General features: G+C 47.3%; 2 long non-coding RNA genes across 7 annotated transcripts in view; both read left to right on the top strand.

Moving 5' to 3' along the window:
- The window catches only part of LOC136016809 (uncharacterized), a 37,755-nt gene extending 28,099 nt beyond the window's left edge, over nt 1-9,656 (top strand). For 5 of the 6 annotated variants that reach the window (XR_010613712.1, XR_010613711.1, XR_010613709.1 and 2 more), the window contains one exon: nt 8,780-9,656. This is a non-coding gene — a long non-coding RNA (uncharacterized LOC136016809). Of the gene's footprint in view, nt 1-2,892; nt 2,991-8,779 lie in introns of those variants that run through there. The other variant, XR_010613710.1, reaches the window with a different exon arrangement.
- Nucleotides 9,657-11,473: 1,817 nt separating this feature from the next.
- On the top strand, nt 11,474-13,456 carry LOC136016812 (uncharacterized). Its single transcript, XR_010613718.1, has 3 exons — nt 11,474-11,634; nt 12,614-12,763; nt 13,389-13,456. It is a non-coding gene; the product is annotated as an uncharacterized LOC136016812 (long non-coding RNA).
- Nucleotides 13,457-14,355: the final 899 nt, after the last annotated feature.

Below are 14,355 nucleotides of genomic sequence, written 5' to 3'. Positions count from 1 at the left end.
AACAGTAAATAGTGCTGGGCTTGTCCTGCGTGACAAGAGTCCGCAGCTTTTATTGTCTTTTCCCAGGCACAGAGGGTACATTTCTCCCTCCTCCTCTCCCTCCCTCCCTGTCTCCACTTCCACTGCTCTACTCTTGTCTTTCACAAACTCCTTTCCTTGACACTAGTTTTCTTCACAGCCTGTTCTTTCATCTCTGTGTCCTCTTCTCCACTGTTGGTTTACTCTTCCTTCCCATGAACCCTCTCCTTCCCTGCTGTAGCACTAGGCATCCGTGTCCTCTCTGCACATTATATTCTGCACACATATGTAGCACAAGATGCCTGGCAGGTCTTTTTGTGTTTTCTGTCTTTGATCCATGGCTGGCAACCCCATCTGACGCCAGAAAGACATAGATCCAGGAGAGCACATGCTATCCAAAGAATAGAGTTTGTCAGGTCTTCAGGATATGGGCTGCTTCCATTCATGAAAAATGTATTAAAATCTGACTGCTCTTAAAGGATCGCAGTTCTGTCATTTTTAATTGAAACATTCGGTTTGCCCAAAATGAAGTGCTCCATCTTTCAGGCTCTATCTCTTGCCAGGTTTTTTTTTACTCTCTGTAATTCCTGCTGAATTGCTCCTTCTGCTGCTTTCTGGCAGAATTCCTCATTGACTTAAAAGGGTTCTCCCCCTCCAGGCTTCATCCTATCCATTTTCCCTTTCAACACATGGGAGTCTTGGAAATGGCCTTTCCCGCTGCCTGGCATTTTTCACCCAGCACAGACCTCAAGGCACATAGCTGATCTTTTCCTGCAGATATCTGGGAGAATTGGGCATCCAGCTCCTGTTCAGTTTTGGTAAGAGCGTAGTGCCTGCTGAAACACCAGCAAGCCTGTTCATCCCTTCGCTGGAGGGCCCGTAACACTATTACCCTACCGCTATCTGGGCACTGACAGGCAGATGTGGGCTTCTTAATGTGTTCTAACAACACTCTGCTTTGCTTTTTGCTGCACAAAGTGAGTAAGGCAACATTGCAGCTGAAATTTAGCTTTGTAGACTGGCTCCATCCTATCCCTTCCTGAGCAGCCCTTGGGTAGTACCCAGCACCATTACACCTCTGCATAGGATGGAAAACTGAACTGAAAATCCCACCTGCATACAAAAGCAGAGGTGGTGTGAGCCAGAAGATACTTCAGTTGGAATGTGTCCAGGAGACTGTACCTCAAGTGCCTGCTTGTACAATACACCCTGCATGGTGAAACCACAAGGGTATGGTCAAAGTGAAGGCAAATGGATGCACCGAGACAGTGGTGAGACCTAGATCATATAAAACACGGGAACTGTGTCCGTGGAGAACGTGGCAGTTATTGACTGCACTGTCACATGGCGTAGCCCTTTCCTTCCACAGTCAAAGCTGGTATCTGAATTACTTTGGATTTTAACCACAATTAAAGAGCTAATCAAGGTCAACAGCTCCTTTCAAATACAGTTTAGTACAAAATCCTAATGCAGGAATTACACAAATTGATATTGTCAATATAATGGATTCAAGCCAATTGTGCTAAACAAGGTTGTATCAAGTCTGCACTCTGTATTAGGTGAGGGCTAATTCTGTGTAGCAGCAGTGGAGGCAAACAGAAAAACAGATACATCAAGCCTTCACAGTCCGGATTTATTACTGAGGTGGTTTTTACCCCTCTCAAAGAATTAGTTAGTCTAAGAAAACAGTGTAATTCTGAGCGTTTGGTTCCATTCAGAAGGCAGAACACATGAAATTGAACTCATGCAATGTGTTGGTCTAATATATAGGAGATAACAGAAGGACCAGTCAAGAATAAATCTAAGTAGCAGCCCTTGGTGAAAAAACACAATGACAAAATGCTCAGGTGCCCAAACGTACTGCACTACTTGAGACACCCTGAAGTATTCAAGACACCAGGCATAGCTGGAAGATAACAAGAGACCTGTAGAAAACCCATGTTCTGCCAGCATGGCAGATAGTCTAGAGCATTTCAAATGAACCCTAAGACATCTAACCCTCTCATATCAGGTGACATCTCAGCCTCTTACTTGGTTTTCCTCTGAGGCACTTCAAAGTTTCACCAATTGCTTTGGCATCCCAGGTGGTGCCTCTTCAGTAGGTGTGAACCTTACTGCTCCCTGCTAGGCATGTGGATCTAGAGACACATCTTCAATAACTCAGTGAATTAGCAATGGGTTTTTTTGCCCCTGTGTTGTTTCCCACCTAGATTCCAATATTTCTGCTGGGAAGCAGTTTATGGGAGGGCAGACTGGCCTTTTCTTTTAATTGAAGCTGAAGGTATCCTCAAAATGGCAAAACCCAAGAAGAGAAGTGGACTTTCTCCAGGCAATGCAGGTTACCCAGGGCTGCAGATGGTGGAGCTCCTGGAGGTGGGAAGCCCCTGGGTCTGTAGATGTGAGCTTCACCTCGGCATCCACTTTGTGACTCCTCTCCTCAAAGGAAATGTGTGGAGTGACCCCAGCCTTTGCTCTCATCCTCCAAACTGCTTTGGAAGGGTGGGAGACTGTCAACCTTTCCGGGGTCCGTGTGAAAGAAGCTAAATGGGACCATGAAGGTGGTAGTGGAGTGGAAGCAGAGCAAGGAAAGTCTTGCTGATGGATTATTAGGCACTGTCAAAGTTTCAGCAGAGTGGAAAACTTGGAGGCTGGAGTGAGTAGTAACCCATGAAAAATCACCTCTTCCTTTTCCTGTTCATGGCAGGGCAGCGTGTCCAGATCAAAGCCACCCATCACCGCTCAGCCTCAGTCACACGATTTACGAGGCACTGGGGCACCAGCCCATTAACAGCCCTGGTAATTCATTGCAAGGGCAACAGGAGGTGTAAATCCCCTCCGCTCCAAACTTACACATTTACCTAATTGTCCCCCCAGTTGCTGGACCTGGTCATCAATGGGGCTGATGCTATGAATGAGAAGGGCCACAAGAGGTAAATGGGAAAGAAGACTGAGGAGAGAGTCTGGTGTGGTCTGTGCAGGTGAGAGAAGCATGACCCAAGAGGCAAACCCTCTTTCCTTTGCACCCATTAAGTAGCACGAAATCTCATTGGTTTTAATTGCATTTTGACCTTCCGGAGCTCCTCTCGGCTGTTTCCCTTGGGATCGGTGCTGGAGGAAGAGTATGTTTCATGCACATGGACAACTGGAAGGCCTCCACAGTTTTTCAGGGCTTGTGAGACATTGTGCTGTGCCACACATGGCAGTCCCTGCTGCCAGCAGCTGGTTCTGAGGCTCAGCAACACCACGATCATTGATGACAGCAGGTAACACCATCTAAGGGGACATACGAGGTCTCAAAGAGCTTTGGAACCTCAGCCTCTAGGTGAAGAACATCAATCTATGACTCCATCACTTTACTGGTAGCACTCAGACATACTGTCTTCTCTTTACGGTCTTCTGCAGCATGCCCACATTCAAAAACAGCTTTGCAGAGAACAAATTCTTTGTTGTTCTCTAAACACAGATTTACTCTCTGTTTCCTTGTTTCTGTCTACTCTATGCATTCACTCACATTCTCTAACTTCACCCTCCCCTTAGTTCTCCAGGTCCCCCTTTCTCACATCATCTTCTATTTTCCTTGCACTAGTATCTTTCTGCTGTTTTGTGCTTCACTCCAGTTGTTTCTGGCTTTCGAAAAGTCCCCTTCAGTTTGCTCTTCTCTGACTTTGTTCATTCTTCATATGTTTCTTCATATGTTTCCTGTGTAAATGCTCAATTCTGTAACATTAGCTAATATTTTATATCAGAAAATTTCCCCACAGCTGTATGAGTAGGTTTAAAACACGTATTTACAAGAAAATTTGGAATGTGAGTTTTCCACTTTGACAATCTGTACTCTAGAATGAAATCCTCATCAGAAGTGATTACCTTAAAAGCAGCAGTGGAGATAAACAGACTGAGGAGGAAGAGGAGGCTCACCAGTAGAATTCAGTGAGATAAGATGTCCAGATCTCTGCAGTGGAGTGTTTTCTTGCAAATATTTTCCAAATTTCCCTTAAAAATGGCCTTTGAAAAATTAATTCCACTGCAGTTTCTTTTGCATCATTTTTAAGTTATCACTCATCGTTTCTTTCTGAAGCAAAACTAGCAACAGATTCCCATGAGCAATTTCCCTCAGAAACCCATTTTCTTTTTCATACTATGAAGTTCAGAAGAAATACACCTAATTTCCCAAGCACTTGTGCTTCCCAGGTGCTTGCAGTGCACTTGACCCCATGGTTATGGGAACAGGCAGATGCTCCTGCAAGACAGGAGAGCCCTGGTTTGGGTCAGTAGGGGACAGGGAAGTGGCCAGCTAAATGAGGATGAGGTCTGAATGCTTCCTGCTCCTCCTCCCACAGCAACTGTTCATCCTTAAAACATGACCAAGAATGAGAACTGGGCAATGATTTTTGGTTAAAGGATAACCAGAAAGGGGGGAAATGGAGGAAAAATGCAAATAAGAGACTGGTCTGGCTGGGAGAAAAGGACATTGTTAGGGTAACAATTTGTAAGGAGGATCTATGAAATTCGGGTCATAAATGCTCGTGACTCTCGAAAATGTGATTTAGGCACTTCAGTGCTTCTTAGGTGCAAGAAATTAATTTCTGGTTAAGAGGAAGGAACGCAGAAATGTAGTGATTCCACGAAGTACTTGTAGTAGAGCTAAGGAAAGTTAGGACACTTTGCAGCTGTGACTTACTGGAAAGCAGATCTCAGCCACACATGTATCTTCTCCAGGGTCTGTAACCCTGGGAGCACACAAGAAGGAGATGAGGAAAGGTTTTGATGGCTTCTCTGTGTTATTTTCCCAGAAATGAGCCTCATAAATGTTCTTGGATGTTGCCATGGGAGTTACAGCCAATTTAGGACTTGGGGTTATGGTTCACTCTGAGCTCTAAAGGCAGATGGCTCATCTTTGACAATAAGAAAGGAAGAGGAGGGATGAGATGAAGCCCTTCAGCAGAGAGGGAGAAATGAAACAGGGCCATGAGTTGCCAAAACTTTGATACTGCATGGAAGAGAAGTCCCGCATGTGAAAGGGCAAAGCTTCCAACAGGTCTTGCAACACATGTGAAATCCATCAGGGTCACTGTTCCCATGGTGTTCTGTTGTCTGAGCCATAACACGACACCCTACGGGGAGGGAAAGGCATTCTGTAGGCAGGGGGAAGAGCTATCTATGCTTTTAAGAGGTTGCCTGGGAACTAAGAGAACCCTTTATGGTGGTTACACTCTGAATTTATAGTTTCCTCCTCTTGCTTTTTAATGTTCTCCTGCCAAATTACCTATGGTTTGCCCCATAACTTCAAGCTGCCCTGTGGTCTGACATGTCCCAGCACCACCTGGGACACATGAAAGAATACAAAACAATCTGACAAAGAAGAGAAGGGCTGTACTCAGAATGTAGATTCTTCTCTGGACATAAACCTTAATTGTCCAGGCCCTTAGGTCAGGATGTAATAGATTTGCCCTCTTTTGATAGGGCAGTGGTGACATTTAGGTACAGAAACTTGGATGGGAAGGAGGCACATGTGCAGTAGAAAAGGAGATCTAGTGTAAGTGTGACCACCCATGGCTGCATCATTTCCCTCACAGTAGACCTTTTTCAAGAGTAACCACAAACAGTACATTCGGAAGTGCCTGCTAAACGATGGTGCAGCATGTATGAAAGAGTCCGAGGACATGATCCATTCATTTCCCCCTGCTTTTCTGAGAGCAAAAAGCATTTCCTAGTATAGATGCTCATGTCTCTGTCAGTCATCTGTGCCATTGTCTGGCCTTCTAAGCAGACCCTCAAAATTAAGGCCATGTACTCCCAGTGGAGAAAGTCTTCTGGTAACAGAGGAGAAGAGCAAACAACATGACCTTTGTTTCAGAGTTAGTGCCTGTAACAGTTTGTCAGTGTGTTCTGGGGTCTGCCTATGTCTTTATCTTCAACAAGCGTGTTTTTCATCTCCCAGGCTGTGCCCCACTTTGTCCCTCTGCAGCTGACCCATCTCTCCTTCCATCCCTGTCACTTCATGGTGGGGAGCACAGGAGCTGAGGCTGCCATGTGTGGGTTTCCAGCCACATGTGTCATCACCAGGAGCAGAAATGCAAACCCAGCAGTGGGAATGAGGTGCTTTTTCTCTCAACTGCCCTCCCCGGTGCTGTGTTCCAGCAGCTCACCTCAATGGCTCTAAAATAATGAGGAGGGAGGTTTGAAGTTTCGCACGCCCCAGCAGATACAGACAGGACAGCTCGTCTGTTGTTGCAGCCCCAGCGCACACCACTTTGTCATGGTGTGGGGAATCCTCAGCTTGGCAACCCCTCTTTGACCTTTGTCTGAGAGTAGGGTCATCCCTAATATCCGGGATGGACGCTGGTTGAGCTCACGTACCAGTCTTTTTCAGCTGCAGAGCAGGGAACCCAAGCATCCCGACACAAGGCATCACCTGCTAACTCAAGCATTAAACATTCATCCCGGTTGGACTTTCACTCCTCCGGCTCTGAGGTGGAAGCAGATTAGGAATTTGATCTCTCAAGTTTACTGCATGAAAATCACCCTTGGAAAGGCTCCCTGTAGCCTGTCCATCTCTTGTCCATCTCTTTGGGGTTTTGTTTTCCGCTAGATGCTGCTGCCCTTTGGGCTTTTTGGGGGTTTGTTTTTGAGGTTTTCTTCTTCCACCTCCTGGGGGATTGCAGGGGACATGGAGGGTGCTCAAGTACCTGGATCCCAGGCTGAAAAGCTGGGGGAACCCAAGTGGTTGTGAGACCTTCTTTGAAATCATGGTGCTTCCACTGGGGGGGTCCATGGCCAGAGCAGAGCTCTAGGGTTTTTCTGGGACTGCAAGGAGGCAATAGCTGCAGGAGAGTTAAAACCCACTGCATGCAGTAGTGGCTGTTTTACCCTGTGGGCAGAGTGAAGGAATAACCTCTAGCATGGTACAAAAGGGCTCATCTGAGGTGGGATCAGGGACAGATCTGGCAAAGAAGGCTGGAGGGTATCAAGGTGGTATGGAGAGCAAGGTTTTCTCTCTGTAGCCATGGAGAGCCTGGCTCTGGGTATTCACTCTCCCATTTACCTCTGGAAGGACCTACCTATTTTCTCTGTCCTCCTTTCTGTCTGGGTATGGCTGTGCAGGCTGGGTCATCTGTCCCATGGGGACTCTGCCCTTGCTGACTTGCTTCAGCAGCCCCAGTCTCTCAAATCACAACTTCCAGTCTTCTGGTAATTGCAGAAGAGCTTTGTAGACACACGCCGGGTTTCTTTGCTTTTGTTTCAAAGGTTTGAAGACTTCACCCTCCTGACTAAACCAGAGAAAAGCTTTAATCCTTCTTGCCCACAAAAATACTTCCTTCAGTGTGCTGCCTCTAGGAGCTGAAACTCTCAGAAAACTAATAAAAGGCACCTGGTATCAGGCAGCTGGTGACAGAACCATGTTCTAGCATTGTTATCTGTCTGAAGCCCTTCCCTGCCTGCCCTCCTTTTCATAGAATCATAGAATCAGCTGGGTTGAGGAGACCCTTTAAGATCATCAAGTCCAACCATTACCCCAGCACTGCCAAGGCCACCATTAAACTGTGTCACTGAGGGCCTCGCTTACATTGTTTCTGAATGCTTTCAGGGCTGGTGATTCCAGCACTGCCCTGGGCAGCCTGTTCCAATGCCTGAACACCCTTTTGGTGAAGAAATGTTTCCTAATATCCAATCTAAACCTCCCCTGGCACAGGCTGAGGCTGTTACCTCTTGTCCTACCACTGGTTGCTAGGGAAAAAGAGACCAGCCACCTCCTGGCTCCATCCTCCCATCAGGCAGCTGTAGAGAGAGATGAAGTCCCCCCTGAGCCCTCTCTTCTCCAGACTAAACCCCCAGGTCCCTCAGCCGTTCCCCATCACACTTGTGCTCCAGGCCCTGCACCAGCTCCATTGCCCTTCTCTGGCCCCACTCCAGCACCCCAATGTCTCTCTCGTAGTGAGGGGCCCAGAACTGAACACAGGATTCGAGGTGCGGCCTCACCAGTGCCAAATACAGGGGGATTCTTACCTCATTAAACAGCCGTTTCACCACTGTTTTGGCAGTAGCACACCATTGCTTAAAATGACCAGTTCCCCAAAGACAGACCTGCAAATTATTTGAAACAACAGGGTGCCATTCCAAAATCGTTGTTTTGAATATGACAGTGACTGAATTGCCACAAATTCAAGCCTTGGGTGGGATGGTTTAGTGTGAGGTGTCCCTGCCCATGGCAGGGGGGTTGGAACTGCATGATCTTAAGGTCCTTTCCAACCCTAACTGTTCTATGATTCTAAATAAGATCAGACTCTCCTGAAGACTGACTTCCACAAAACAACTCCCTTTAAAACCATCCCGACACTTTGTTCTTCCAGCACCTCCCTCAGTGCACTTGTAAAAGCTCCGCTCTCAGTAGATGAGCTGCCACCAACTTCCCATCACGCTCATTTTAAAGATTCATTCAACCAGGCTTTAGGCTCAGAAATGTTTTAATTGGTTATTTAACAAACAGATAAATACAGCGGGTACTACAAGAACAGGTTTTCACAATAGGCAAAGAAAGTGTTTGTCTGTTCACATCGTGACAAATAAAACGAACTCCTTTTAAGAAAAGGTGAAATTAGATACATCAAAAAATTAGGCAACAGAAAGAAAAGATAGGATAAACAGGCTCTGCAAAAGGTATTTTGCTCGAGCAGAGGGCTGGTTTTGCTTGAGGAGTTGCATGTGCCGGTCGGGGCATCTTCTTTTCACAGGTCATCCTCTCCTTGTTGCCTCCACACAGGTAGTGCGGAAGTCTCCACCAGTTCTGGCTGAGAGGTGGCTGGCTGTCCTCCTCAACAATCTGTCCCTGCTCCACCAAGTCACACAGGGAGCCAGTCACTGGATCGGCTGGGGCTAGGAGCTGGCTGGCAGCAGCCTCCCTCCTCTCCCACTCACGCTCCTCCCGCCAGTCCCTGGTGGGGAGCTGGAACCGGACTTGCTTGGGGGGCCTGTTCTTCTGCCCTTCCCTTCGCAGCATGGCCACCAGGGTCACTTGGAGATGCAGACGCTGCACCAGCGATGCCACAGGACACGTGGAAGGTGTGGAAGTGCTCGTTCAGCCCTCTCTTGCCTCCTCACACGTCTACAGCGGCTTCTGGAACGTGGGCAACTGCCAGCCGGGGCTGTTGCCACGCGGGGCAGCAAACATTCCTGGGAAACCATGGAAGCAATGGGCTTCCATATGCAAATGAGGTCGGTGACACCAGCCACCAGCATGGCCTTAGGCCCTGATGACCAACACTACCATGTTATGCCAAAGCAGTTAGTCATGAATCCTCCAATATGCCTCCAGTGCCTTAGTTTGGTCCTGCCACGCTGGAGGGAGTCAGTCCCTACCCAAAAAGCTCTTATGAAGTCAGGTCAGGTCCCCCGTCGGGTCTCCCCACCTTCTCCTGTTGCTCTATGGGTGGAGAAACCCATTGGTCCCATTCCCAGCTGTGCCTGGCGGGGAGGTGGCAGTGCTGAATGCGATGCTGTTTAATTCATGTTGCCGTTCTCCGCCGACAGCACCTCTCACAGGGATTGCAGAGTAGCCAGCGTGCCGCGGTTGGATTGAGCAGACGGATTTAATTAAGTTGCGATTTAATTACCTATCAGCATCCCTATTTAATAAAGCTCAGGAGGATTTTAATTTTAAAAAATAATAATAATAATAATAATAAATGATATGGCCTGTCACGGAGCAGCGGTATCAGCACCCGATGTAGGCAGGATAGCGCTGTGGCCAGCGTCCCTGCCCTGTGGGAGCGAGGCCCCAGGAGGTGACCAGGCTCAGGCAGAGCCTTTGAGAGCGGCACAGATTGCAGGGAGGGGAGCATGACCCACCTTGGCAGCCGGTGCGAAGCTGCATGCTCAGGGCTTGCCTCCAAATGCTCCTGCTCCTGCCTCTGCTTGCTGGTTTCACCTCCTGCATGCAGGGACTGAAAGGGAATCACGAGCCCATGCCCACTGCCAGCCCTGTATTTTCCTGAATAGGGTTTGTCATTTTTGCTCTCTGCTGAAGCTTTCTACCTGTGATGGAAAGTTGGCTCTTGTGGTGGTTGGCATCTCTCTGGTGACCTTCTTAGATGGCAAAACCAGGGTGTAGATGCTCATGGGGTGTGCTGGTGGAGTGTGGAATACCCTGAGAGAGACCCAGTGAGTTATTTTAACCTGAGGTTTAGTTTCGACTCACTAAGCTGAAGTCAAAGTGCAGATCTGCAGCTGTTTGTGATGCTCAGGACCATCAGGATTTGGAGACGTTTGGAGAAGACACCTTGCTTTGGCTCCTCTCTGAGCAGTAACTTGCGATGTCAGCTACTGGCCATGCCCAGCATCTGTGAGAATTTCTATCAAAGAAGATGCTGTTCCACTTTAGCCACTATGTCTCTTCAAGCTCCTCACAGTTTCGCTAGCTTGTACACAGCATTCATCTCACTGTTTTGCTGAGGGTATTTCCTAAGGGTTCAACTGTGCTTGAGGTTTTATTTCTTTTGGGCCAGACCCAGCCCTGTGGCAAGCAGACATGATCGTTATCTCAGGGTGAATCTCACCAGCTTTCCCTGAACATAGATGCTGGCTGGGGACCTTCTGGTCTTTGTTACTGGTGGGGATGGGCTTCTTGTTCTGCCATCTGTGTTCATCCTGTTTTCTGGTTTAGAGCTTTTCTTTAATGGACACTCACCTGGGACTTCTGTATCTTGCAGAGCCCCATCACATGTCCCCACTGATGACTAGATTTTGACACCAAGTTTAGAGCTTGAACTATGATAACTGTGAACACAATAAAAAGGAAGCAGTGTTTTTAAACAAGAAAAATGAAGGAAAGCCCAAACCTTTCATTAGTTATCAGCATCACAGCAGATGAGATCTAGCCTGAGCTCTTAAATACCTCCAAGGGGATCATATATCCATATGTGCTTCCCACCTGTGCCTGGGACATCACATATGGCTTCCCTAGTTCTTGCCCTGGCCGCTGAAATACATCTAGATTTGGGGCACTCATTTTAGACATCTCTCAGTTAGGCAGAGAGGGTCCCCTCCTCATGTTCCCCCCCTAAAAAAGACACTTTACAACAGAGAAAACAGCCGAGATAGAGAAAAACAGACCTTGATATTTCTATTGTTTCGTGGTAACAACGCCTGTCCTGAGACCCCAGGCCTGACAGATTGACATAACAGGTTAATAAGTGCTTTCCACTTCTCCTAAAGGCTAATTAAATATTAATCCACTTGGTGAGGTCAGCAAAAATAACAAACAATTGGCAGAGTGAAATTCGTTTAATTAATTCTCCTGTGGAGGTTTTTCAAGCATCTTCCTCCCCTGACACACCACTGCCTTGGCTGAGGTAACCTACGGTGAAATCAGACCTTATTGGTTCTGGGCCTGCTTTTCTCAGATATTTAATTTTGCTGCTTTTTTGTAGGGGTTTCGTTTCCGAATGCTTGTCAGGTATTGCCCAGGGCCCTAAGCACAGAGGTGAGAGAAGAGAAAGAAGGGAATGGAGAAGTGGGGTATAAAGATGAAGAAGAGATGGACAAAGTCTTTTTAGAAAGCTCCAACCTTCATCTACCAAAGGCATAAGTTGTTCTGACTCGTTGCAAAATGAAATGAAGGTAGGTTTTTGATATTAATTTTATTGCTGGAATACCAAGAAATAAGTGTTTTTTGCTTCCAAACAAAAACTCTTTGCAGCGACTAACTGGGTCCAATAGCAATCTGGGCTGCCAGTGGAAGTATCTGTCCCACCATGATCTCAATCACCTGCATGTGGGCTAGTATCTTCTGTGACAAATAGGTGCAGCTTGCAAAGTAATTTGCACCAACAAATCGAGAACATGCAGGAACACGTGGTACCCTATAACGCAACTCCAGCACCCTGTACCGTCCAGTACCCCCAAGCCAAGCTGTCTGTCCCTTGCTTCCTTGATACTTCTCCAGGAGGGTAGGGGATCACCCCTATGTCTCTGACAGCTGTGAGCAACCACAGTTCCTATTCCTTTTCATTCCACCACATGACTGAGCATCTTTCCTCCTCTCACTCTTAGTTCCCTTAAGGATAACTGCAGCAGGATGCCTTGAACATCTTTTTTGGTTTCTGGTTTGATCTTTCACCAGAACAAGTTCACGTCCACTGTAATGAAATTCATCTGCCTAACAATCCCTATTCTAACAGTCCTACAGCAAGACCCCATTTGCTTTGGTAATAGCTCCATTAAAACACATCCCTGCATGGCAGGGGATGCCTAGGGCTGCTTTGGAGACAGTGCTCTCACTGTCTTCTGTGCCCACCATCCTTAACATGAGCACATCCCTGGCTTGCTCAGTGTTATGCTACTCACTTCCTAAGAATCTCTCCAAAAGTGCTGCCCATTGGTGCCCAGCTCCATTTCAAACATTTCTGGATACGGCACTGTGCTGCACTCTCGCAATGAGAGCTCCATTTGTGTTCATGCACTCATCCATCCACACAACTGATACAGACGCAGCAGCTGGAAACAGGCAAGGAAGACTGGGAATTCCTCCCGTCTCTGCTACAGGACAGAGCCATTACAGAAATAATTTCTCGAGTGACCCCTGTCTCCTCTGTTGCAGCCTTCGTGTTGCAGCGTGCCCGGCATGCTGAGCGGGAGCACAGTGCTTGGGGCATCTTCTACTGCAGAAATCACACAGCAGCTGCCCCTTAGCCTTGGTAGGGGTGAATTGGGGTGCAAGGAGGGGCAAGTCATCTCAGCCAGCTTTTAGGTAAGCCTTTAGGTGCTGTAATCTTGGGAATGAGAAAGAAAGGGGTGATGGGAGAGAAAGGAGTGATGTGAGAGAAGGGGGTGATGCAGAAGACAGCGCAACTGGGGAGCATCCTCCCAAATGCACTTTTAGAAACAAATATCAGGAACTTCCCAAGGAAAGGTATTAAGAAAAGCAAAGTCTTTATACACAGCAGTTGCACTGGGTCTGTCTCCAACTATTTCTCCAAGCATCTGCATGTCTGGAGAAGAGTGTCCCCGTGGACACTCCACAGCTGATTTCCCTTGTGCCATGAACTGCAATCCAAGCTTGCCTTTCAGCACTACAGGGGGAAGCGTCTTTGGGTGTGAAGCTTTCCAGACATCATCCCAGATGTGGAGAGGACTGAGGGAGAAGAGTAGGGAAACCTTCTCCAGGTTACTGCTTTAGATCCATGTTAATTTTTTATTTATCTGAAAGTGGCACTGGAAGGGTTTTCAAAGTGAATCTAAAGTAATTAGGCGCTTCTGCTGATGGATTGCACTGGAGAGACGTGGATTATTTATTACAGAGTCACTTGCTGGAAAGGTTAGAGGCTGAGAAGTAATTATTTTTTCCTTTTCTTCTTTTTTCTCTTTTTTGTAAGTGGAGGAAATCAGCAGGGGACAGCAGCTGAAGTTCCGCTGTGAAATATTCCCTCCTGACTGAATACCCCGTTTGTCCCTTCTCCCACTGCCGCAAACGGGACAAGGGACCCCAGGGAGGATGTGAAACAGGAGTTCATGAAGTCTTGACTGCTGGAAGTGTGGTTTGGGTTGAGATCCCTGCCCAGCACCCACCTTTCTGCACCAGGGACATTTAGGGTTCCCCATTCTTTGATCTCATCATGTCAGACCTGCAGCCTGAGTCAGTTTGGAGGCTGCTTGGCTGACCTATCCATGCACACAAAGGCTGTGAGGATGCCTGGTTCACATGGCATGTCTGGCATACATCTGGTGGATGTTTTGAGCAATACCAGGAGGATTCAATGCTTCCAGCAACCTCAGCTGCCTCCTCCTCTCCTGCCTTGTAATCTATGTCTAGGATGGGAATTGAATCCAAAGAAATGCAATCCTCGACCTTGAAAAACAAAGCCAGGCTTGGCGCAGTCTACGGATGAATATGCAACAGCCCTAATCAGGAATCCTTTGTCAGAAAGGGGATAATTGTGGCTAACAACATGTTAGTGTAGAGCTGGATCTTCAGGCTTCTAACAGCTTATAAAATCAGGATGCCTTTTTTGGTGGGGAAAGCTGAGTGAACAAAGACATGCTCAAGCAATTAGCCACTGGAGAATTTAGGTCCTGCAGGACAGCGTTAGCCCTGTGTAAACTGCACAAAGCCTCACAACATTCAGAGCAGGAGCCTGGGATGGTGTCACGAATGGATGGTCTTGGGGGAGTGGTGTTGACACAGGGAAGCTGGGAGGATGGAGCATTAACAGCTCTGCTCTGTTTGTGCTCTTTAAATGGTGCCCATCACCATGATACCTGGGCATGTATTATCTCATCTTTACAGGGGATAGCTATTTGAGGCCCTTTCCAAAAAAGAACCCAAAACCACTGGATAACCCT

Source organism: Lathamus discolor, chromosome 6 (genome assembly GCF_037157495.1).
Source record: "Lathamus discolor isolate bLatDis1 chromosome 6, bLatDis1.hap1, whole genome shotgun sequence".
NCBI classification, from domain to species: Eukaryota; Metazoa; Chordata; class Aves; order Psittaciformes; family Psittacidae; genus Lathamus; species Lathamus discolor.
This window is presented reverse-complemented; position numbering and strand designations above follow the sequence as displayed.